The 26,175-nt window shown below is 38.5% G+C and overlaps 1 long non-coding RNA gene across 1 annotated transcript in view; it reads right to left on the minus strand.

Moving 5' to 3' along the window:
• Positions 1 to 4,549: 4,549 nt before the first annotated feature.
• LOC125688616 (uncharacterized) overlaps positions 4,550 to 26,175 on the minus strand; it is a 449,093-nt gene continuing 427,467 nt past the window's right edge. The window contains exon 12 of the long non-coding RNA XR_007374813.1: positions 4,550 to 4,681. This is a non-coding gene — a long non-coding RNA (uncharacterized LOC125688616). The remainder of the gene's footprint in view (positions 4,682 to 26,175) is intronic.

The following is a 26,175-nucleotide window of genomic DNA, read 5'->3' on the forward strand; positions in this document are numbered from 1 at the left end:
AAATAATTTAGTTATTTCATGACTAATATTATAGGTTGCTGACTGTTTGGATAAGGAAAAAGTTACAGATCAGATTCTTTATTTCTGCTTACACAGAGACTTTATAAAATCTTTCAAAGAATCCTTTTATAAAGCTCTTTGACTTGCTATAACTTAATTGTATTGAAAAGCTCACGACTTTCCAGTTGTGGCCATTGCCGTTTAGACTGCAAAGGAAGAAAAACGTGATCATGGTGGCTGTTTTGGAATGAGAGACACAGTGGTTCCTCCTGAGTTCATCTGATGCTCTTCTACCTTATGGGGACCCCACCACTCAGAGTCTGCTGACCCCAATGCACATGGGCAGCTTCTGTTTGCAGTCGAGATAAGGGACAATTTTGCTTGTGGGTGGGAGGTTATCTTTAATTGTTTACATATTATACCAGCATTATACTTTGTTCACATGTGTGAATCAATCAACATGCGACATGATTGTTCATCTGAGTTGTGAGCTTAGGTGGCTAGCAGGAAATTGCTTGCTTGGGGAAGGGTCTACAGCTCCCAATATTAGGTAGTACAAAGTTAACATGTTCATAAGATTGAAAGACACTGCTTTACTTGCTGGCTGCTCAGGCCCTAGATTCTGTAATTCATGGAAGTCCTGATCCACACACAGCATACTTACCTGATAGGGAATAAAGTAGGATATCTACAGCATATGTACAATTCTCTCTGGACTCAGATCCTTCAGTTCATCCTTAGTACAGGAAAAAAGAATGAATTCTTTAATATTGGTGAGAAAATGCTAGAAATCCCTACATCCTGAAAAAGCATTTGTAGGCCTGAGTGTTTTTTCTGACGATACCAGCTGACTTTAAAAGTGTCTCTCTCGCCATACAAACTCCACCTCAAAAGCATCACAGGGTGTCGCTGGCTTCCAAATTCTCCTTTCAGAGCAGAGCATGTTTCCATATGACTTAGCACTGGAAAGCCTCAGTTTTGAGCAGGATTCATGGTTAATAGTATGACAACTAAATCTCAACAGCACTCTCTGCCCAGCAGTATCCAAACACTGTCTTCAGTGCCTAAATCAAGAGCTAACATTGATTTAGATCCAGACTGAACATGTACACTGCCCTCATCAATAAATTCCTAACAGTAATGATTCTCTATTGCTTTCCTGGGTCATTTCATATATAACTGTCCTGTTAATTTATCTTTCCTACTGAAAGTATAAGTGGAAGAAGTTAAATCTTTTTTAGAAGAAGCTTGGGACTTCTACACAGTCTGAAGCATTACAGCTTGAATTGATAAAATTACTTGCTCTTTTATTTGAGCTTAAAGACTGATACCTGTCTAATCTATTCATAAAAGAAAGCAGCCAGGCTACAGATGTCACCTGGAAGAAACATTATATTCTGACAGTGTGCGAAGTACATCCTGTCCATAGAGTGCTTGTCCTAAATTAACACATCTAATGTTTGACTATGTGAATTTCAAGAATTTCGTAAGTTTCTTTGCTTAATGAAAGGGAAATCTTTAGCTAAATCACGGTTTCAGCTGTCGCACAAGAATGTCTGTCTCATGGCCATTTTAAGTAGGTGTTGAATCATGTCGTGTTCTTAGTTCAGTGGAAGAAACTTGTATTTTTAAAGAGTAGTTAGAGACCGGTTACATTCTATATCACTATATTTATCACCATTTTAACATTTTCAGTTAAATTTTTAGAGTCTCACAGGCATTATGCTTCTTAGCTTTGTTTTGTCCTGTCCTGAACAAATGTTTTCACAGTTAACTATAACTGGGTTTAATACAATCACTATTGCAACTGACACTGTCCTAAGGATCACTTGGAAATCTTGACTCTCTCAACTCGGAAGCCATTTTTGGGCAACACGAGCCTTGAAACCAGTCTGGAACCTCAGTGTCATTTTAGACACTTCAGGGCGATCCTAGCAATGATCAGGTAGGAGAAATCACACCATGTATGAAAGGTGTGTTTGACAAACCGGTATTTAAAAAAAATTCTCCTTTTTCACTCTCTAGCTGCCTGCTCACTTTTGCTTACCTACATCCCAATAATTTAATGAAAATGGTAGACTGCAATGAATAACTTGTACTCCTCTGAATTCCCCAGCTCTTTGTTTTCTCCACAAATTTCCAAGTGTTTTGAAGAAAAACATTTATCAGATAGTACCATTTAGCAATCTAGATACATCAATCCTGAGCTGACTGTAGATGTTGAAAGTACACTATTAATCTCTTAAGTGAGCATTACGGATGAAGAAATTAAATTTGGGCCTATATTTTGAGTTAAGTATGAGTCTTAAAAATCGGGATATCATAGTTTCAAAATTCTCAGTATCAGGATTATTTAAAACAAGCCACTGATTGAATTATCATCATGACCACTACCCTTAGGTTATAGCTTTTCTATGTCTTTAGTAGGAATAGACTGACAGTTGCATTTCATTTTGCATGGCGTTTTTATTTCTTATAACATCTGGCATTGTTTGCTTCCCCTAAAACATATGCAGAACAATCTGATGTCCTCTTTCTGATCTGTTTACATACTCATGCTTTATCACTCCCAAACTCTTTTTTGTTTACAAATTCAAGGAATGCAACACAATGCACAGATTGCTACTTATAGAATAAATTCAGATATGCATGTTGCATAATTAATTCCAAGAGTTCCAATTTACATATTATACTAATTACATGTAAAGCAGCTAATTACATGGCTAGAGTTACTTGTTACTGCTTGTGCAAGTTCGTGAAGCACAGTTTCCTTTATCTGTACCTTGATTCTACAGCTATCGAGCTAGTGAAGTTTGATGATTCAGAAGCAACTGAGGTCAAAACAGGTCATTGGAGTATCTTCTGAGATCTGAGTTGTGGCTTTTTTATATCCTGACTCAGCTAGGTTTCTGATTCTGGGTTGTGCTTCATGACCGTTTATTTTCCTGATTAGAGCAGGGAAGTTGCGAAATACCGGTGAAAAGTATACATGGGAGAACCTTGTTCTTCACATAGTCTTACTGCAGTCAGTGAGATTGTCCTACATTTCACTGTAAGTCTGGATAGTTTCTTATGGTAAAATACTGAAATGGTATGAGGCAATAAAGATGGAAGACAGTATTGTCAGCAGGATGTCTTGATGCAAATGAAAAAAGAAATAATTTACAAAACATTTCAAATGAGAATTGTCCCTTTTATTTTCAAACCAGGACTTGGCCAGGTCTAGTTCTGGGTACTGCAACACTTAGTGAGACAATAAATAACATTTACAGGAATGTCCAGCTGTAAGCATATAATTTTGTATATTTTTCCTTGATCTTAACACCACACAATCTAAGCATCTTACTGTGACCAACAGTACCGCGCCTTTCCATAATGCATATTTAAAAATTGCAAAGAATGAACTGCAGAACATTTTTACCTCTTGTTCCGTCACAGCAATTTTGTGCCTAGCAAACTTTGAACATTTCTATACCTTGTTTCATGGTGAAGAATATTCTGCTATGGTACTCATCTGTGAAGAGTAGATGGCAGATCGAAAAGAAGGTTAATTGCAGTGAGCAGTATACATTTTCCTCAAAAGAACACAGTTTTGGAGAAAGCAGGACACCACGAAAGAGGTAGTAGGTTGGAGAGACACAAATAAAGGAGTAGATCTTTTATATTTGTTCAAATTATGTTCGTGTTAATTTCTCTGAGCAATTAGATGCATGTATGTAAATATTTCTGTGAATGCAGGCGGACTGTATAGCATGTCCAGTATCCTTTGTGGCTCTTCTGTGTTTTAGCAACTGGTTATCAGAGATTACTTTAAAAAGTGGGGATCTGGGCCCATGAACCTGTGAACCCAGAGAAAACAGGATTACCTAAAAGAAATTCGCATAAAAAACACATGTGTAGGGTTAGGGCCCATCAACGATAAAGCTTGTTTCTCCTAAAAAAAAAAGAAGAAAAAAGCCAGCATCATTGTGTTAGCATTAGAACATCTTTCTATAATTGAAAACACATGTAAGGCGGTGCCAGCATGTTGCTGTTTGCATCTAAACAATAATCAAGATCTCACACAGTGATGATTTGTTGTCAGCTCTTTTTCCTGCACTAAACAAGTCTGACACTAGCAGCCCACAAGCTAATTAACTCAAGTATCTGGCATGGGAATCTACAGTATAGCTATCAGCAGAATATCCACAGAGCTGAAACAACCAATTGGACAGATGCTCCAAGGAGACAGTGTCTCCTTGAGGTAGAAAAGAAGAAATGTGAATGTTAATTAACAGGATTTCCGATCCTTGCCATCCGAGAAACTTTTGTCTCAGGTGTTTGCTTGTTACTTTCTTCATTTAACAAAACTTTGTATGAGAATTTTCCTTACTTGCTGAGCTGGATGCTTCAGATTGAATATTAGTCACTTATCCTTAATTCCTTAATACTTCCTATCTCCCTTCAGCATTTCTGGTTTACCTTTAGCCTGTTCTTAACACACAGAACAAGGTTCTGGCATCAGTCTATTTTTAATATCTACTCACCTTGATGAGTCAAGATTGTGGGATGCCTCACTGTTCAAATGCCTTTTGTTGCTCCCTCAGGGTACCATTGGCATTACATACTCCCAGGGCAACCAGTATTTGGAAATAGCAAAAGTTTTTGGAATTCAGCACGGTTGCTTAAGTATTGCTGTGGGCTGAAAGAGGTGAGCAGTCCATGAGGAAAAGGCAAGAACAGACTGAATGAACAGGACATTAATATTTTGACACCCTGTCATGGGGTTCAGATTTCAGGTTTACTATTGTCTGTGTGTCTTGAAGAATGGGAGGAACAGTTGTCTGCTTTTCTATTACACCCACTGGAGTCAAGTGGAGATATGGATTCTCAGCCTCTATTAAAATGGGGCCTAAGTTGTCATCTAGGAAGGAAAAAAAATGCTGCAATACCATCATTTATTCATTGCAACACGGAAACTGTTTTTTTAAAAAAGACATGATTGTGCCTCATAATAAGCAAAGAATATAGAGAGACACCTATATAGAAAGCCCAGTTCAGTAACTGTAGGCAGGTCCCAGGAGATTTAATGGAGACACGTTTTAACTAAAGCAAATTAAATCCTTACTGAGCAAACAAGCAAGTGCAGTTGGGTTCATATCCATTAAATAATTGAAGCATTTGGCTCACAGGGTCATATTTACACACCAAAATTAAACACTTATGAGCAGTATTCAGTAGAGAGTTTCTTTATTCAGAAAGGAGCTCTTGGGAATCACAGGTCAGCCATAGAATATGCCAAAAGGCAGCTATTTCTCCAAACTTACCACTTTGCTAAATGCATCTATACAAAGTCAGGAGTTTCCCACCTAAACTGTGGTGCAGCAATCTGTTCCCATCTATCTTCTGTTTGGCAGATATTGGGTTGCGCACTTGCCTGAAGAACAGGGTGGCCTTATTGAATTAATTCCACAGAGTAAGAGTTGAAAAATACATCTATTACTTTCCTAGCCAGAAGAGTTAGAAGTGAATCATTCTTTTACAACTGTTTTTTTTTCTTTTTGAATAGAAAATGTACATAAGATTCATTAATTCCCAAGAGACTTAAGAAGAGGGATCATGACTTTCCAGATGTGTGAGGAATGTACTCCCTTGGAGTTGTTAGATTAGTAACAAGAATATCCACAATTATAGCACCTTTGGATAGGATAAGAATTATGTTTTGGAGCTTGGACCACTTTTCAGTTATCAAGGAGGAAGTCTATACTGTGGTTCAAAAGCACCATTACAGCAAATATAATGTTGACTTGCTCTCTGTTGAACAGTATCACAGTTTAACTGTAGCAGCATTTAAGCTTATCCCAAGATTTGAGCATGTTTTCCTGAAATCAGGGCTGCTGTGAGCTAGAACGCAGAGTTATTTCTCATTTTGCTTGCTCCTGAGCCCTTAAAAAATCCTGAATATTCCAATGTTGATAGCCCCTAGATATATGGTGTTCTACTTTGTCTATTTGGTGTCTGACCCACTCTGTACAGTAGAGTTTTCCTTTGAGGGAAGCTAGCCATGGATGGTTACATTAAGTTACACCTTTTGCAATTCAGAAGTAAACAAGAGGCTGGATTTATGCATTTATCCTGTCCAAATTTGAATCTATCTCAGTTTCTTGGCCAATTTGAAACAATGACTAAACAAAGAAAAAAAACAAAACAAACCACCATAAACTTGAACTCTTGTTGTCTTGCCACTGTTTAATTGAGGGTTGACAAGAAAATTTAGTGCTACATCTGTGGCAGTGTTAAACTGCGTTTATTAAGAAAGAACTTCTGCAGCAATGTGTATGCTTTCTCTTGTTCACTTTCACACTGAGCTATAAAGTTTCACTACAGCATTCTTTTCCAGGTTGCTGCTGTACTCTCATCATTAATCACTGAATGAAATTTTGCTTCTGCTGTGCCTTCTGTACTGTTTTCAAATTTTTGGTTTTATTTCCCAAGCACTGCTTTCATCCTGTCCTGAATCATTTACTATTTTTCAGTTAATCCACTCTAGTGGAGTGGCAAACAAGACTGTCCACAAAGACATGCCTGCTGCTGATTGCAAGCATTTTTTTGTATTGTAATTGTAGCAGATGACATTGTGAAATGAATCTCATCTTGTAATACAGACTGTGGACTATATGGAAAGTGATCATAAGAAAGTCTCTGTTGTATACAGGTTGAACCTATATTAAATTAATGGAAATCAGTGTTTGTGTTATCAAACCTGAAATTATCACCTTCAACAAAGCCTGGCATGCTATTTGTATAGTTACTGTTCATTAGAATATAACTTGTGAATCAACAACAAAAAAAGAAATGTTGCATGCACCATTTATTTTAGAAGATCCCATGGCTCTCATTGGCCTTTGCTCTTTTTCTCTCCCTTGTCACATTTAAAAATTCTACAAGTCCAGCTATAGGAAAAGCAAAGGCCTCTGCTACAGGCACAAGTGTCCTAAAAGTCAGATGCACAAATTCTTCTGGAAGAGATAACACCCAGTTTCAGACTAGCCATACTTGGTCACTATTTGGGGTAGGTCTATTAAAACCTCTGATGAAATGTCTTTGTGAATTGCACACCCTGATTGCAGTGTGGACACATTCTGAGTCACTTGTGAGACATTGTGTGTGTATTATGCAACTGCTCAAGGATTCAGATCAGTATATACATCAGGGTACTGAGTGCAATTATGCCTTAATGCGTGTCTGGCCTAGAGACATGTTGTGAAGCGTCTTCAGTAAGAAGATCCCACCAGTGTTTTTATAGCTCCAACTGGATGCTGAGTGATTTAATAAAGTTTTTTAGGATGACATAACCATTCTGCAAAGTGCCACATACTTAGTTTAACAGTAAGGAAGGCAAAATGAGGGCATGTCAGTAAAGAAGAGCTTCCCACTTTGTTTAGATTTAGAGTTCATTCTTGTAAAAAAACATATTCTGGAGCATGATTTTGTCAGGTTCCTCTCAATTACCAATAAAACCTCATTTATCAGGAGAAGATACTTCTTAATATGTGATAATAGGTGGGTTGTTAACTTCATCCAGAGAGAAAGACAAATAGATAAAAGAAGGATGAAGCAATACAACTCCCATCTGAATGTATGACTGTCATCGTATCTAATGAGTATCACTGTACATACATGCATACTCCATTATAGCAACACCAAAAGATAAGAGAGCAGGATTCTACGTGTGTTGACATCTTTTATATCTGGTTTCTGCAAATATAGGACTCCAGATAGATGAGCTCAATTGAATAGTTCACTTGTGAAAAACAAAGCAAATGCTAATATAATAATTCCTACATTCTATAGGTGCAGCACATGAACAAATGGAAACACCCTATCTGGCTAACCTCACTGTGTCTGATGCTTATAAATGTTTTAAACATGGTTCCTCAAAACGAACAGAATGCTTAGTTCTCCATGTTAACTGCTTCTCAGAGAAAATGTAGTGTTGGTACAGCTCGAAGAGGGAGTCATGTTGCAGTCTCAGCAACAGCTTTGCATACACGGAAGTTGGTGGGAGTGCAGGCAGTTTAAATATAGGAAAGATCTAATTACCACTAATCATGTGATTACTTACAATTACTTAATATAGCTCTGAAATTAAAAAATAAAAATATATCTTATTTATGCACTGATATATAACCCTGGCATAAGGATGTGCTTTTGGCAGAAGCATACTGTAAACACATAGTAAATGGAAAGGCACTGCCTTGAGGAGCTATCAGTCCTGGGTTTATTACAAGGTGCAATCAGAGGAAACACATGTATAGGAGCTTAAATAAGAAGGATGTAGGATGAATACTGCAAGCATGGTTTTTCACAGGCTTGCTGTGTGTATGATATCACAGTGAGCAAGGGGACCCTGGGACCCTCCTGCATTGAGCTGTGGCTTATTTAGGCACAGCTCCCATAGACTTCAGAGTTTTGACTTAAATGGAACCAAGTAAGAGAAACAAAGGCTTTTTGCAAAATGATGATCAGGTATGCACAAAGGGATGAATGTGTTTCCCACTATGCTGGCTTAGCATTGCAAAGAAAAACAAAGCTTGGGAGGAACATAAAGCAGCTTTTTATAATTACGGTTCTTTTTGAGTTAGCCTGAGCCCTCCTCTTTCCTGCTTTTACCTTCCCTTTACCTTTCCTTTCTCCTCCCAAAATAATAAGTTTTGCCAATAATTTTAAGGAAGTCCCAAAGGGCCAGATGGAATTCAGAGGGAGGGATATAACACAGTTTCATTTCATTATTTTTTCTGCTTATTTTACCCCCTCCCCAGGTTTTTCTTACAATTTATTTCTGTGGCTTATTGCACAAAATGGAGGTGGTGAGGCAAAAATAGAAGTTAATGGTACTACCACTGTTTATTTCTATTAGCGTTTACATATGAAATGAAGGTATTTTGGAAGAGAAACAGACTGGCCAGTAAAACCTTTCACCCTCATAAACTGTACATTTGGTTTGACTTTGGCTTAGATCCCAGAACTTGTCACAAGCTTTATTATAAAGCTGTAGTTCAGCGACAGTTTTGTTAGCTTTATTACAACAGCTCCCCTCCTTTAAGAAAAAAAAAAGAAAAGAAAAAGAAAAAGAAGAACAAGCAAGAAAGCAAGAAAAGCTTTTGTTCATTCTGAATGCACTTCAGATTCTGGAGGAAATACACAAGAAAGTACAATTAGCTAGATAACTGGTCAGCATCAATCATCAGAATATAAATGAATTTTATCTAAAATTTACAAAAATGATACATCACCTCCTTAAAATAGTCCAAGAGTGACTAATCACATAAACAATAAGGCAGCCACCAACACTCAGGCATGTAACAACTTCTGAGAAAGCACAGGCCTAGCACTGCCAAAGAGTCTACAGATTGACTGGAGATATGGACATCTGGAGGGAAGATGCATGCTACACTTCAAGATGAGATTTTTTTCTATAAGCTTTCCCAAAGGGGTAATATAGCTCTGGAGGAATTCACTAAGGGATATATAATGAAAACAAGAAAAGGAGGAAAAGAAATGTGTTACGCAATATGCGATTACGAAACTGTTGGTCTCATCCTACTGTCGTGTATCCTGTCTCCCATTGCACAGAGCTCCACTTCAAGGCCAAGTGCGTGTGAGAATAGTGTAGGTTACACTCTAGTCATGGAATGTAATATGTCTGCTTTGCTCAATAACTATTTGTGAATTATTAAATCCTGTTACTGCAGATTGAACAGATATTGAGAGGATATGTAGAACTGCTCTGGAAGATTAGTTGATTCATTGCACTAGGTTGGGATTTAAAATACGGTCTTGTACTGAAGGGACTAATTTGAGACACAGAAAGTCTTTTTGACTCTAGTTCCTGTCATTCCATTCCCTTTTAATACCTGAGTAAGTAAACTACACTACCTATAGTTCAGTTCCTATTGAGTGAATGGTGTCCTGGTTGGTCCAGTCTAAACAGTTTAGGCTGGTCTTCCAGTCTAAAAATTATTTTAATCTATTTAGGTTTTCCACACTGAAACCGTAGTTGGTACTGGTTGTAAACTGCCGTGGTGCTGCCTGAATCCTCTGTGGAGCTGGGCTGAAAACTTTACCTTGCTGGTACTTGTGCTAAAGTATGCATCTCAAAGAATCACTGGCATCACTGATGAGTAAATCACATTGTGTTGCTTTGCTTTGGGGTCCTTTCTGAATTCAGTACAGTGACATCTAACACGACATAAGCCTCTCTGCTGCTCTAGAACTTTGGTGATGTACCTCAGCAACTTGTTAAGAGAGAGTTTGTGTAGCAGATGAGTTTTGTATGCAAATGATCATTAGGTTCGTTTCCACGGGAAAATCAGTTGTGTAAAAGTACATTGTTAAGGAATTTAACAAGTTGCACAATAAAGATGTGCAACTCTCAAGAAGTGTTTAGGGAACAATGATTTGCAAATTTTAATCTGATTATCAGGTATTTCAAACTGTCCTTGAAAACTCAATCAAAATATATCTTGAAAAGTCAATATGAAATTATGAAGGATTTTCATCTATCAATAAGAGGAAATCAACATGCAGCTTGAAAGAAAGGGCCCAGTGCTGTATGGCGCTGCCTATATTCTGTGAAGCATTGGGGAAAAGATTGTTTTAACAGTCAGCAGGAGTCAGAGCCTCTATACCTCTACAAATCTCTCTCTCTCTCTGCTTTACATTCTTATTGCTTTCTTTGAGGGGGAGGGAAGTTTGAAGGTCACAGAATCAAGCTATTTGCTTAAACAGAACCAGATGATTAATTACTTTTTGGGGGGTTTTGTTCCTCTGAAAACTTTATCCCAGAAAAGCAAGAGGACACACGAGGTGGTTGGAAAAAAATTATTTTAAGATTGCAGAAATATTGTGCGTCACAGTTCTCTGGGAAGTAGCTTTTCATTGTTTAGCACGAGAGAAAGAAATACTAACAATTCAGGCTACACAGCTGGGATTTATGCTGTGTAATAAGTTTCCAAATAAAAAAGTTTTATAATAAACTTTCAAATATTGCACTCATACTGAAAGTACTTATATTGGAAAGTTTCAGGCTAAAAAATAATCAGCACGATTAACATTCAAACTGGATTAATTGTGATTTTAGCTTTATAAACTCCCACTCCATTCTCTCATGCCTTCCCCACCAAAAAATTTGGAACTCATCACTGTAAATATCACCTCAAAAATCTTGCTCTGCTTTTCTTGTTATTTAAAGCAGAGATGTATGTACTTGTTTGAGCAAAATAAGAATGAATCTAATTTCTTCTTAAATCAGAAGCAGATCCAGATGAAGATTTAAAAATTATGGGAACACTTTTTATTTAGATTTCTGTGCATTTAAGTGGTATGTTCTAGGGAAAATGCTGATTATTGTCAAATGTTGTAGTCTAGGTCACAAAACCTATATTGAAACCACTGGGAAAATTGCAAACACTATTGATGTGCTTTGAATCAGGACCATTCTGGAACAATCTCTGAACATAACACTTGGGATGGGCTGAAACATATCGCGTTTTGCTTTTCCAAAGGTGCTGTTTGTCATGGCAAATGGACAGCACAGTCTACTTCCTTCTTTGAACTTTTTTTGGCTCAGTTTTGGCATGGACTGATCACCTTCTCCCAGCTGATGGCCAAATACTATTTAGATGATGGCTGTGGACCTAAGGCTCTCCTCAAGAGGTGATATGGAAGTGCTAACTCCATTTAGGGACGAAGAGGGGAGGGCTGGCAATGTGGGCCCAAACCTTGTTAGACCATTTATCCTTAGGGCCAGAGAATGGTTTTGGAAAAGTTAGCAGGTCAGAGGTTTAGTAGACGAGAGGCTGCTGTCAAGTCTTGTACAAAAATTGCTTTTTTTCAGTGACATTTTACTGTTTTTAAGTGGATTTACTCCAGAGTACTATTACCATATGTAGTTTCTCATCCCTCTCTTTTTACTAATCTTGTTCAGCATGAGAGTTGATTGTAGTAGTAAATGGTTTGGCAAAACATATGGCAATGGACAGAATTAAGGTCCTGGTTTGTAGAGAGATCAGGCTGCACGGCCTCTTCTTGGTCAGTAAAATCCCATACACACCAGAGCTACTCTGTTTCCTGATGCCAGCCACACAGTGTGCATGAGGAAACAAAACAAATTGCTGGTGCCACACCAAGTACTGGCTTCTCCAGAGCTTGAATCTACCATGCCTTGCATCCCACCAGCCGGGCTGCAGGGAGAGGGGTCAAGCAGCAGGGTTAGTTCCTCCAGGCTGAGCTGTTCCACAACTCCTTTAGAAGAAAGCAAATCCTTTGCGACCTTTCTTTTGGTCTGACTTCTGTTGGCTTCCCCTTCCTCAGCACAGGAGCTGGTTGAGCCCACTAATAACTCCATTCTTCATCAGTGCCACTGAATGGGCATTTTACAAAGCAAAGTTTGTCTTAAAGCTCTTAGTAAAAGAAAGAAATCCTTTTTGTATTTACATGAAAAGGACAATTATTTTCTCTCCCTGGGATGAGATCAGAATTGGGCTTTCTGCAATTTTTCTGTCCAATATAGATTTGATTTACCACAATCCCCTGACAATTTTGGTGCTGATAAATAAATGTATTTATATGTTGTGCTCTTACATTTCTAGTACTAACTGAGGAAGCAGAACAATAACATACTCTTGTCAATACAAGCACTGCCCTGGGAATTGACTAATTAACATAAAACTCAGCCCTGCAGGGACATTTCCAGGTTCATTTTTTGCTGCTTCAGCAAACTATAGGGTTTAGCTGTTAACTACTTTCAGATGCTCTTTGTCTCTGAAGAAAGAAATAAAGAACATCCACGTTGCTTTAGGCAAGTTAATGATTCTACAGAACACTTACCTTTTTACCATATGCTTCATGGTGGATTAAAATCCTGAAGGAGTTGAGGAGTATATAGCATGTATAGTCCTTTGGCAGAAAAACACTTACTCTGAACTAAAAGTGAATGGCTGAATGTGATATTTATATTCATTGTTTTTCCAGAACTGCGTACTGAGGATGTTTGAATTTACTCAAAATAATTCTTCCAGTAATCCCAAAGCAGAGGTTTTGTAGGTGCTTTGATTTCTCGAGTTGTCTTAAGGTTATGACAAATAGTTCACAGCAGCTACTGGGAAAACTGGAGAAGTTTGCATATTAACTTCTGCAAAGTAAGAAGGAAATTTGGCCTGACTTGGCAAAGAGATGTGCTTACAGTTTTGAAGAACACATAATAGTTGTGTTTTTGTGTGCCTGTGTGATTCACTTTTCACTCACATTCCTTCCCGTGGATGTCAAAAGCAAAGTTTCTTGTCTATGGAAAAAATACGAAAGAAAAGAGAAGGAAATTCAAATGGAATAAAATTTTAATCCCACAGATAAAGAAAAATCTTTCTCTCCTTCTTGTATTGTTTGCTGTTATTATAGTCTGTTTTTAATTTCCACATCTACCCTTTGCTTTTGTTTATGAACAAACAAAATGACATTCTGTTGTTCACAGAAATCATCTGTAGAAAGAAACAAGCGAATTATTTTCTATCACTGCTGAAAACTTTTCAGTAGATCTTCACGTGCTGCAGCTAAAAGGAATTGAAAGTTACATTTTGAATGAGCACATATACTTTCAAAGTATTTTGTCAGAGCAGAAAGATAAGTACGTGTGCAAAATGCACACTGAGAAAGCTGAAGTCACAGCACTTGCAGATACACGCAATATTCATAGTTTTGTTTTGTAGTACATTTACTTGTTAGTGCATGAATACACATATTTTGTGAGTGTGCTTCAGGCATCAGTATGAGAAGCCATGTGTATATATATGTTTGTGCTTATTAGCACAAATTATTATGATTGCTCATACCTATCTGATTCTGGTGTATAGGCTGCATAAGCTTTACCCATTTGGAATAAAATTTTACATGATGTATGTCTGCCTGCACTTTTTTTTCCCCCAGCAATTTTCAAACATAATAATTCAATGTTTGCTAAAAAAAGGAAGAAAAATACCTTGTAAAACACATACTGCTTTACTCTTTATCAGGCACTGTGGATAGGTTTCATTAGTGTTGCTGTGGTTCTTGGGCTTCAGAACAGGAAAGCGCTCATTCAAAATATAACTTCTAAGTCTTTTTGGCTACAGCATGAAAAGATCTATTGAAAAGTTTTCGGCAGTGATAGGAAATGAACTGGGAGAACTTAGAGAAATGAGAAGGATAAGAGGAAGTGAAAATAAATATGGAGCCAGCAGGTAGCTAGAACTATCTGCCAGGACAATGGGACTCCTGGGAGAAGGAAAGAGAGATGAGTGACTACAGCATGAGGAGTCAAAAGTAAGGAAAAGGAAATATTGCTACGGTAGTACTTTGAATAGGATGAGACAGCAAGTATCAGTCTTAGGGTGGTCAGACAGAAAAATAGCCTTGGTGCCCCTCTAGTACTTGGAGGATTACTAAATGTTTGTGAAAGTCACTTGGGAAGATTTTCAGTTCCTCTAAGCTCCATCCAAGGTTAGCAGCAGCAATTTTCTTCTGTCATTGCTTACTAGAACAACTGTCATGCCAGTTTGCAGAGATCTGTGCAGTGGACTTCAGTGTTTCCAGTATTGCTGATACTGGGCGTCAACAAATGCAAAGGTGCTAAAAATAAGTAGATGAAGTATTGCTATTCCTGTTTATTTGTATGCTCTCATGATCAGTAAAATAACTTTCATTAATTTAGTCTGCCATTACTCTTCATAAAAAGCTTAAGGAAAATTAGGCATAAGCAGCTCAGTTCTATTCAATTTTTCTATGGAGGTCTCATCCCGCACACACCTGTGGTGGCCATCTATCATATATTTACAGTATGTTGAAATGGAGGGAACACAACATTTTTCCTTTATTGTCAGGAAGTGTCAAAGTATTAATAGCATAAATTTTGCTAGCTAGCTAAAATTCTCACACTGCAATCTTGTGCATCAGCATTTTTTTTTCTTAAACCACAGATGGTCATTTATGTAACACTGTTGGAAACTGTCGCCATGTTCCACAGCAACAGGAAAATGGGATACATCTGCACTTTGTGGGGAAAAATACAAATGAACTAGAAGCTATGCAAACATTTAAATTACAGGGAAACAGGACTGCGATAAGCCCTGGTCTGCATGAGCAGGAAGAGAGTGTCAGCCTCACCCATGCCCTGAAAAAATGCTCACATTTATGGGCCACTCTATTGTACTGAGTGGAAGTTTGTTTATGCGGGACCTTCCTTCCCTCAGGACTTCCTCTGAGAGGAAATGTCGTCACCATTTAGTAGGAGTCAATTGTTATGCATTCAAAACTCAAACATAAAATAGTATCCCCGAATGCAACAAAGTGCAAAGGAATAAATAAGATTTATGCATTTGTATATTTGGAAACATTTACAAAAGTTGTTCTTGCTCACAAAGACTTTCAGAGACCTGGGTAAAAGCAAACGAGGCTTGAGTAGCTCAAACAGTATGGTTTTAGAGGTGCTCAAGATGCTACTCAGTATATGATGAATCCCATGATTTTTGTCATCACTGCCAGTGCTCTATAGCCAATGTGGGAATATGTTTAAACAGAAGGCTGAGAATCAGTCTGCAGCTGTAAAACCAGAGTCACGCTCTTATGGGAATACTTGGCCAAGTCTGCTCCATGTTTTGTACTGAATGGCTCTGAATCTGAAGTGCTCAGGATAAGCATTTTTCTCACACCGTATTTCTGAGTTTAGTATTGCATGAATTTTCTCTTTTTCTCATGGCAAGACACAGATATTGTTTCATACTGAAATGCTGTAGTAGAGCTAATATTAGCATTACTTTCCCTTTGCTGCTGTCATCGTGTTGCCAGTCCCCACCTTTTGGGTGGGGAATTTGCTGACCTATTGGAGTGCCACATTCAGGCAAGGCCTGAGGTTGGAAGAGCCTTCTGCAGATCTCTTCATCTACTCACCTGATAGGTCAGGGCCAGCGAGTGCAGACTGTTAAAGATGCCAACTACTTCAGTTTTGACCTTTACTGAAGGGTTGGTGGTGCCATATCCTGCCCAGAGTGTTTGGTTACTCTCAAAGTATAAAAGATTTTTTCTCCTATTAACATGGAATCTTCTGTATTTTAGTCTGTGCCTGTTGTCCATATGCTTTTGTGAAGCTCACAGTAACTGTGCTTTTCTGACATACAGAAAAAGCACTGATAGAAACCAAAAGAGCAAAGACACCGTTTTAAGATTTTGTTTTCCAATGACAAGAGTAGGTTAGTAAACATTTCTTTTTTTCAGGTGAGTATCAGTCTCCAGATATGTATTAGTACTCTTTATAAGATTTAATTTTAAAAATTCCTATTGAAAGGATCATATTATTATATCCCCCTTGCAGTAGTAGGCTGTGGGACACCTGGAAACGGTGGAACATGGTGAACTGACCGTGATCCACAGCAGTCTGCAGGGAACACGTGTGTCCAAAAGATGCAGCCCAACCCTGCTCAATGATGGCCCAGAAGGTGTCATGATAGTCTTTCTCCTGAAGATAAAACATCCACAAAGTCTTCTTCCCTACTGTATGATCAATACTAATAATAAGTTGCCTGTCTGTTAGAGAAATTTTCCTGAAGGTACATTACAACAACTAATGGAGCAAGAAGATGTCATGTGTCTTTCCTGTGGAACACAAATTTTAATCCAAGGACGATATATAAGTATAGCACAAGATTACACACTGGTGTCAACCTGATTAGAGCTCTTTTAGATAAAGCACCATAGTCTAGAAGTTGTTTTTTTCCTGACTAGAGACCTGGCCCAACATGATTACACCAATTGTCCCCTCTCTCCCAATCCCTCCCGCACATTTTCTCAGCCATGGAGCAAGTAAAAGCCTCTTGTTTCGTGCATGTGGATGTAACCGAGCATCCAGGCAGACCCAGCCCCAGCTCCTGGTCCAGGCCACCAGCCTGTTGTATCACCTCTGAAAGAACGTTGCCTGTGAGGCAGAAATTCCCACCATGGGAATCGCTCCTCTGCGTCACACAACAAAGGGCACTGCATTGTTTCGGTGTTAAGCGGGTGTTAAAATGCGCATATGTTGCCGGGGCTATTGCATAGGAGGGTCCATTTAGGAAGCAGTGGGTTTTCACTACCGCTGCCTGCCCTGAATCCCCTCATATTAGCACATTAGCACACATGCAGGCCTTCTTATCAGATTAGCTACAGTTGTCACAGATTAGTTCGCCCTGTGAAGGAACCGCAAAGGTACCTTTGACCATTCATTCAATAGAGCCAGAAAGGTTTTTTCTTGTTACAGCCAACAGAGTGCAAAGCAAAGTAAAGGGAAAATCTCTCTTTATTTCTGACTCTCTCTCTTTCCTAATTTGGTAACAGGATAACTGAAGAATAGACGTTAGGATAGGCTGAACAGAAAGACATTAATGAATACCTAATGTTCACCTAGAAGATAATTATTTTAACTTGCTAAAAACATTTATGTGTTTTCTTCCCTCATCACTGACAGTACTCTGCTGTTGAAAGATGATCTTTCTGAAACCAGTAAGTTCTTTTATTTCTCTCTCTCTCTCTCTCTTTTTTTTTTTTTCTTTTCCTTCTCTGTTTATTACAGTTAATTTACACCGTGATTCAGTGATCACTGTTCTGCAGATTAGGGGTTGGGATTAGGAAACTACTTCCTAATAGCTCTTTACATCATTTAACCCATCTTGCTCCTTAAAAGTTTGTGCTAGCTGGGAAAGTAAGCAATGATCCAGAATTGGACATGGCTTGTAGCCTACACAGGCGTCAAGACTGAACCTTTACAGGATGTGACACCTTGGAAGTGTGGTCACAACCAAGACTTTGGCAATCATCTCCAAATGAAATTGGTTGTAGAAGACAACTATGTAGTTAACAAAAACATACAGCTGAAATAGCAAGTTGGTATTTACACCTTTGACTTTAAAAAAATGGAAGGAAACTGTGGTAATGAGAGAATGCAGCAATTCCTTACACCTTGGTGCTTTCTAGCACAGGTGTTCTACATTATTGCTGCCAGTACAGCATTACTGTGCTTAGATTGAGTTTGTCCCTGAGACAGAGAAGATTTAGACTGTAGCACTGGCCTTTCTAGAATCTCCTGTGGATTAACTGTGCTGCCTGAGTATGGGAGAGACAGAGGGGGCAACACCAAGATGAAAGTGGTACTCCAGGATTGATGTTCCCTTTGTTATATAGGTGATGTATGAAATTAGACTTGCAGACTCATTTATCAAGGAAGTGAGGAAGAAACTGAGAATTGAACTGTGATTTTTCTATTAATTCCTCTTTTTTTCCTTTCTCCTTTCTAACTGCAGATTACTTAACTATTATCATTTGTGGGACTCTAATTGGTAGTCCTTCGTTCAGCTTCTCCCACAAATACTGGAGCATAATCTGATCAATGTTGTTTACAGTGTTGTCTCCACACAGTCTTAAACCTGGTTTGCTCAATGTGCTCTGTTAGTAAACAGTAAGAAGTTCAATAGATCATCTGTAAGAACACCGATGCATTAACAGGGGTAGGAGTTTTGGGCTTCTGAACAAACAGCTTGTCTGTATGCTCTCAAGTGCAAGTAATCATTATCTTTCTAAGACTACAAGCTTAGGCTCAGAGTGTGGACTCCTGGAATCATTTCTGACAGGGAAACCAAATAATTCCAACCTATAAAAATATCCTCTGACTTATTTTGAAGATCTTGTTGAATTGTACAGAGAGGGCTGTGAAGGATGAGGTAAAGCAATCCCTTAGAGCCCACAGTGAAAAAAAAATCATATTACTGATGGTGGCTACCTGCTTAAGTTATAAACAAGCTCTGTTTATGATCAAGATAGCGAGGCAACAGCAGAATCACAGAATGGCCAGGGTTGGAAGGGACCTCAAGGATCTCCAACCCCCCTGCCACATGCAGGGCCACCAACTTCCCCATTTAATACTAGACCAGGCTGCCCATCCAATCTGGCCTTGAACACCTCCAGGGATGGGGCATCCACAACCTCTCTGGGCAGCACCGCACCACTCTCTCTGTAAAGAATTTCCCCCTGACGTCCAAACTAAATCTCCCCTCCTTCAACTTAAAACCACTTCCCCTTGTCCTGCAGTTATCAACCCCTTCAAAGAGTTGATTTCCCTCCTGTTTGTAGGCTCCCTTTAGGTATTGAAATGCTGCAATGAGGTCACTTCGCAGCCTTCTTTTCTCCAGGCTGAACAAGCCCAGCTCCCTCAACCTGTCTTCTTAGGGGAGGTGCTCCAGTCCCCTGATCATCTTCGTGGCTGTCCTCTGGACCCTCTACAACAGCTCCCTGTCTTTTTCACTGGGGGCTGGTACTGGGTACTGGGGGCTCCAGACTTGGACGCAGTATTTCAGATGGGGAACAGCAGTAACAGCATAGCAGAGAGTATATGAGAGAAATCAAGCAACTGCACCTTGCTTTTGCCCTAAGTTTTTGCATCTCGTTAGTCACTGAAAACAGTCTCAATACTACAAGTTCTCCAAAAGAGTTCATTGTGACATCTGTTTCTCCTGTTATCAGATAGGTTGGTAAACCTTACATTATTAATCTCCTGTGTTGTTTTGTGACTAAGAGCATCCAATGCTTATACTTTTATATTCTTGTATATTCAGTGTGATCATTTTAAGATTCTTTATTTACTGATACATGTATCTAGCTATATATATGGTGCTAACTGATCTGTTCCAGTTTTGAATATATCTTCTGAAAGGACATGATATGAAAAATGACAGTGAAAGTACAACTCTTATTCTTGAATTGAATATTTCCCTGTTAATCTAGAAATAATTTTCTGTTTCTGTGAAAAATGTTTTTTTTTTATTCCTCTGCCAACGTTATTCAGTGGCATGCTATGTGAGCCTATGTAGCTTATGCAACAACTTCAGTCATTAGTCTAAAATTAGAAAAGCCATTTTGTTGATTCTTCTTTCGTTATCTCAAAACAGGAACATACCCACAGAGCTGAAGACCTAAATGCACAGTAATTACACCTTTTTTCTTGCTTTTTTTTTTTTTTTTTCTTTCACCTTAAAATAACCTTGTAGGCGTCTAGTTCAGAATACAAATGTTTTGGGAGAGAAGCAACTTGACATGTCTTCATGGCACACGTAGTTTTGACCGTGATGCAGAGGAAACATCTTGGATTTGGTCGCTCTGTGAGTTAGTTAAAAGCAACGCAGCATTTTCTTTGAAATAGCTATGACATTCTAAAAAGCTATTTCCATCACAATATCAACAACATGATTTTGAATATTTTGAGTTGCTTGTCCAAACAAATACAGACATCTCTTCTCCTAATTTAACTTACTGTATAAAAATCAAGCTTGATCAAGCATGAATAATAAATAAATTGTTTTAGATACAGAAGAGCTGCTTCACTTCAAACAAGCCTATCCCATGCTGACGTACTCCTGTAGACTTTATGGCAGATGACCTGGTTCGTGGAGCCTTGTTCTGATTTATAATGTAGCTTTATTGTGAGAATAGAGGCTACGCAAGTCCTGACGCTTGGTTTTGCAGACTTGCATTCCAATACTTGGAGAGCTCAGTACGGGTGCACAGGGCTGGTATGCTGGCTCTTGGAACACAATGAGAATTATGGTTATGCGTATCTGGGCCAATAATTATTTCCATGTGCTTGCTAAATGAGTGCAGGAGAGAGAAGGCTTTCCACTTGTTTAGTCTCTACCACTGTCTTTGGTACAGTATTGAATTTTAATATGAACCTCCCCACTACCACTACCTCAACCCAGCCCTGATAGATATTTGCCTGGCTTTCATTATCACTTTGGTGCATGAATAGCTGTAAGTTCACAAGGCTGGAAGGCATCTTTGCTGAAGCTGGTATCTTTGGTAAATAATTTGCAGCAGTTTTGGAAATGTTCAGTGTAACTAAGTGTCTAATAAATGAGTATTTAAACAATAGAATTAGTTAAGCTACTCCTAATATTCCTTTCTGCTAGTAGAAGTAAGTAAATAGTGAATGTTTTTTTTCAGGTACTATCTGTACTGTAGGCAACTCACACTCCCTATCATATGTGTGTAGGTTCACAGGGCTAAAGAATATTGCACTAGTGTATAATGCCCTGAGAAGTTATCAAAAGTAACAGTTCTACAGGCATAATTAGGCTTTTCATTCTGCCAGAACATACCAGACAACAGAAATAACAGTATCAGAACAACAGCTGGCTTAGTCGCATAATGCTCTGCTATATAGTCTGGAGTTCTTGTTTTCATTTCACTTTCCTTTGTTTCGGAGACAAAAAAGGAAGCCCTTGGGTGGAAAAGACTTCCAAGTTTATTGCTTGACCAAAGTTAGCTGAATCTGACATCAGTGGCCTTTATTAACAGGAGTTTTAATTAATTAATTTATTTTTCCCCTCTGGCTGTAACATTGACGTACTTCTGTTCAGTCAGCACCAAACAGGCCCTGGTGCACAGCAACAGATCTTTAAGGTCTTTTCCAACCTAAGTGATTCTATGATTCTAATAGGCTTTCTCATGCTGCCTTTCCAATGTCTTGTAGTGTCATCCACTGTGAAAGCAGGGTTAATAGATAAATCATTCGATACGGTCACAAACATCCCAGACTCTGCCCTTTAACTGCCCAGTTAGGTATCACTCTGTGCTGTGTAGCTGCTATTTTAGGGATTAACTTGAGATCATCAAACTTACCTTAACATGGAAGAAACAAGGGTTTGCCATTGCCAAACTCTATTGTAATCTGAACTCTGCAGCCTCTATCAGGGCTGATGCAGATACAGCATAGATAGAAAAGGCAAGGAGTGGTATGTCCTGTCACACTGAACTGTGCTAGCTGAAGGAAACTGATCCAGCTGTCCCAGACAACAAACTTCAGTGCACTGTTCTTGGAGAAAACAAGCAATGGTCACCCAATAAAGTTGTAGCAAAGAAGATACCCTTTGCACATATAGAATAACTTCCTAAAAAATATTGCTGAATGCTTTCTAGTTAATACCATTACCCACACATTAGCCTCTATTACACTTGCTAAAAGAGACAATTCTGTTGCTTTTCTAACTCTTCTGGAAGATCACATAAAATTGAAGAATGAAGTAAGGAATAGCATTAGAAATTCTATCCAAGATGTCTGTAGTACTGTATGCTGGTGAAGGATGACTCTGAGTTTTCATGTGCTTATGCAGCTTAGCAGAGTATGATATACAGTCCTCTTTCTGTTGTGTTCTGTGCTGGGCTATACTAACAGCAGTCTGCATTCCTGAAGCAGCATGTGAAATAGTTTGTCCATAAGGTCACTTTTGTTATCACATATGGTGTTGCAAGGAAATTTCCAACGTAGTTTCAAAATAGATTTGGCAGAGCGTAATATTATAACCAAGAAAATCTCCTCCTACTACTTTTCCTAGTTTCTGTCAACACCTGATCAAGGGTCAGCAACCCAAACCCATATGAAGTTGGCTAACTTGTTTTTCTGTTTCTCCAGGGACAAAAGTAGACTTCATCACTAAGATAATGGTTCTTCATTTCTACAATGAAACCCTCTTCTTAAGTATGTCTCATAAGCTGGATTTTTTCTTTCAGTTCTTTGGTTAGGCATGCAGCATAAGTGTCAGTTTAAACAAACACTGCTCCCAACATGTCTGGTCTGTTCTTTTGACATTCTTGAACAGGATTTTATTTGCCAGCTAGCTGCCTAAAGATTGGGGAAAATGTAAAGCTTTATTTGTTCAAGATGCATTGTGGTAGGTAGAGTGGAGCTCACTTGTGTAATAACCAGGTTTTGTTTTTCTCATACTATACCTCATGTTTTGCTGCAAGTTTCTGTTTAGAGGTTTTTTGTGTGTGTCTGAGCCTGTGTCAAAAATAGAAATAGCGACATAAATTGTGTTCTGCGTCTTGATTCTTGCCTTTGAAGTGTTACTACAGACTGAAGGTTCACCAATATTCAGGAGTAGGTGTATTCAGGATAGGTTTCCATCATTCCACCCATAGTATGGCCACCAACAATTGGCAAATAAGACCTCATGCAAGGTCATGTGCAGCTTCTGGCCCATCAGGTAGTCATATTCAGATACAAATAGTGCCATGAGCCTTACAGGAATATCCATTGCTCTGGCCAGACAAAGAAATGGCTCCATTCGTTCATTCTACATTCAAAGACTTTTTGAAGATATCCTTTTTTTTTCCTCCCTAGACTGCAGACATGTTGCTGTTAGAGGTATTCTTAGCTGGGGAGAGATCTATTGTCTGATTGCCTTATTTTATTTTTTAGATTTTTAACTCCTTTGAGAGACATAAGAAATGAGCTCTGATACAAACCAGCGGATTAATTTTGCTCTTATACCTTCAGTACAGCAATTTCACCAAGCATAGGAGATTGAAAACATTTTCTTTTCATTCAGAACAATCCCACTGTTTCACAAGAGAGTACAAATATAAAGCCCAGTTTTCAGAGGAATTGGATCAGAGCGATCAAGGGAAGCCGTGAATTTTCTGATTTAGCATTTTACTTATACTGTAGGAGAGCTCCACTTTCTTGTTCTTGCTCAGTGCTGGAAAAAAAATCAAAACCTTAATAAACAATTTGAAGTGCAGAAGTTGAACACTGTAAAACTGAACAGAAACTGTCTGGGACAGTGGAGGAGGAGGTTAGAAAGGATAGAAGATGCCAGGAAAGAAAATGTTTAGTGGAAAGCTAAGTTATAAAGCTGCTTCTTTTAAAAGAAGGGAGAAAAAAAGAGAGAGAAAAAGAAAGGATTGTATTGGAGAAGGTTGCTATAGTGAGAGTAATCTTACAACCTAATGTATGAGTGCTCTTAAAAGACTGGATGTTCCAGTTCAGTGAAGCAAGATGGCCCCCTGCAGTATTGTTAGCCCCCTCACAAAGAAATTTTGCTTCTAATCTAGGAACATCACTGTATACTACACAAACAGATCTGCTATGGTGAACATCAGTTTCACTCAAAGCATAAGGTATATGTTCTTTTACTTTAAAATACCAGTCAGAAAGAAAAAGTTACTGACTTTGCTCCCTGTGCTTCTGAATGTCTCCTGAATGGGTTTGATGTGAGACTGAAACAAACATGCTTTAAACCTCTGAACCTTCAGGAAAGAATACTCTCTCAAACTTGATTGGTAGAAGTTGCAGAAGGGTAATAGTAAGGGTTGGAAAGAGAGTCTTGCCAGAGTTGTGAAGCCAGGAGAGAAGTAAAACTTCCTCATGAATGAGAAGGTAGACTTCAGGGAAAAAGCACTGTGCTCTACATGCATTTTGAATAGGAACTTTGAAGTGCATTGTGTGCCTGAAAAGCTTTTCATTTCTCCCATCCTATTAAGTTTCTCTTACAGTAGAGAGAGTACGACAGCATATTTCCTTGGGAAAAGAAAGAGAAAAGAATTGATAATATATCAGTGTTTTGGCAATGTTTGGGACTTTCATGATATCAAATTATTTTCAGCGCCACAACAAAACGCTACAAAGCATGTGCTTTGTAACAGCTCAACAGCTGTATGCTTTTAGGACATTTAGATACATGTATGTAGTGGAGTCGTATATATGTAATCGGTATACATCTATAACCCATGACTGATATCATGCAGCAAAGTGCAGAATTTATTGATTATTTCACAGATGTGCACTCAACCTTCCTCTGAAATACACAAGGCTGCTGTCAGTTTCAACTTCAGGCATACCTCTCGGTCTCACATTGCAAAAGCTAGGAAAAGGAGAAGAGGACCAGATAAAATGAGGTTTGAATATCATCTTAGCAATTAAATGCAATGGTTCGTAAAGTTAATGAAGTCAAATAAATGCCTTTCCTAGTCCTGTTTCCACTCCTCCCTCCCCTCACTTGGTATACTTCTATGATTCCTGTGTTATTTGCAAGAACTAACTTTGTTACTATGTAACTCAGTGCTTGACAGAGAGAGATGCCAGCTGACCAGAACAAAAAGCATTGCAAAAGATCATCTCATAACATTTCATATTCACACTTCAGTTTGTTCTCATCATATTTCCAACATAACTCAGGAGAAAGAAATATATATATATATACATATAAAATGCACCAGGGAAATCTGAATGAGTGTGAACTTCAGTAAAAGTTAATTTCCCCTGTAACTCCCAGTTGAACTTAACATATCACTCACAGAAACCCACCCAAGCTCTAAAGAATCAGCGTTGTGAGATCTGTGTGGCCTTCTACAGACTGCTTTGGTGTGGGAGCTTGGATTGTTTTTGACCCTGTGACACTGAATGGCCAAGAGCTTCCATGCAAACACAATGGTGCTGTTAGTGCCCGTTACTAAAAGCCTTCTTGTTTCTTTCAACTGCTCACAGACCTCCTAAACAATGAAAGAAATCCATACATCATTAATAAGGACATTTAATTTAAATTCTGCTCCAAGAGAATTCTCATATATCCTCCTCATTTTTTTTTAAAGTGAAAATTGCTGAAGTCTGATGTAAGGCAGAATCTTAATGCAGAGAAGTGTTGGGCCTTATTTAGGAATTCCTGGAAACTAGTGGGAATTGTAATCATGGAGCAAACTGGAAAGCAATACTGGCACACTAGTGAGCAGCTCCCATGAAAGTCTGCCGAGTTTGGGATAAGTCAGCTAAGGGAAAAAGTCTGTGAGCCTTCCCATGTAATGACCTCTTTTGGTTTGGGGAATTGTATGACGTACATTTCTAATGACGGTAACTTTATCCTTATTGAGCATGTATGCATTCAGACTTTCTAACAGCCATTTGTTACTCATTTTCAGTAGAAAAGATAATTTCTAAAATCCAACAGGAAGTTTGTGTCAAAGAGAATGGAACAGGATAGCCTGTATTCACCTTTGTTGTGAAGGATTGTGAATCTACCCGTCGGTAATTCAATTCTAATCGTGAATGCTCGACACGGGCAAAAGAAGAAGGTTATTTGTCATGTGAAAGGAACATGAATCAACTTTTGCTCGGTTCCCTCTCTACTGTCCTCAGTAGAATTAATTATACAAGGAATGAATGCGGTTTAGGAATTTCAAAAGGTTTATTCTGCTGTCAGTTTGAATTTGAGACCATTTTCTTGTTTTTATATTTTTGAGGATAATAAGTGACAGAATAGAGAAACCTCTAAGTTGGAATATATTGTGTGAGAGATTGGTTTTATATTG

The sequence above is a fragment of the Lagopus muta genome, chromosome 2 (assembly GCF_023343835.1).
Source record: "Lagopus muta isolate bLagMut1 chromosome 2, bLagMut1 primary, whole genome shotgun sequence".
Lineage (NCBI taxonomy): Eukaryota > Metazoa > Chordata > Aves > Galliformes > Phasianidae > Lagopus > Lagopus muta.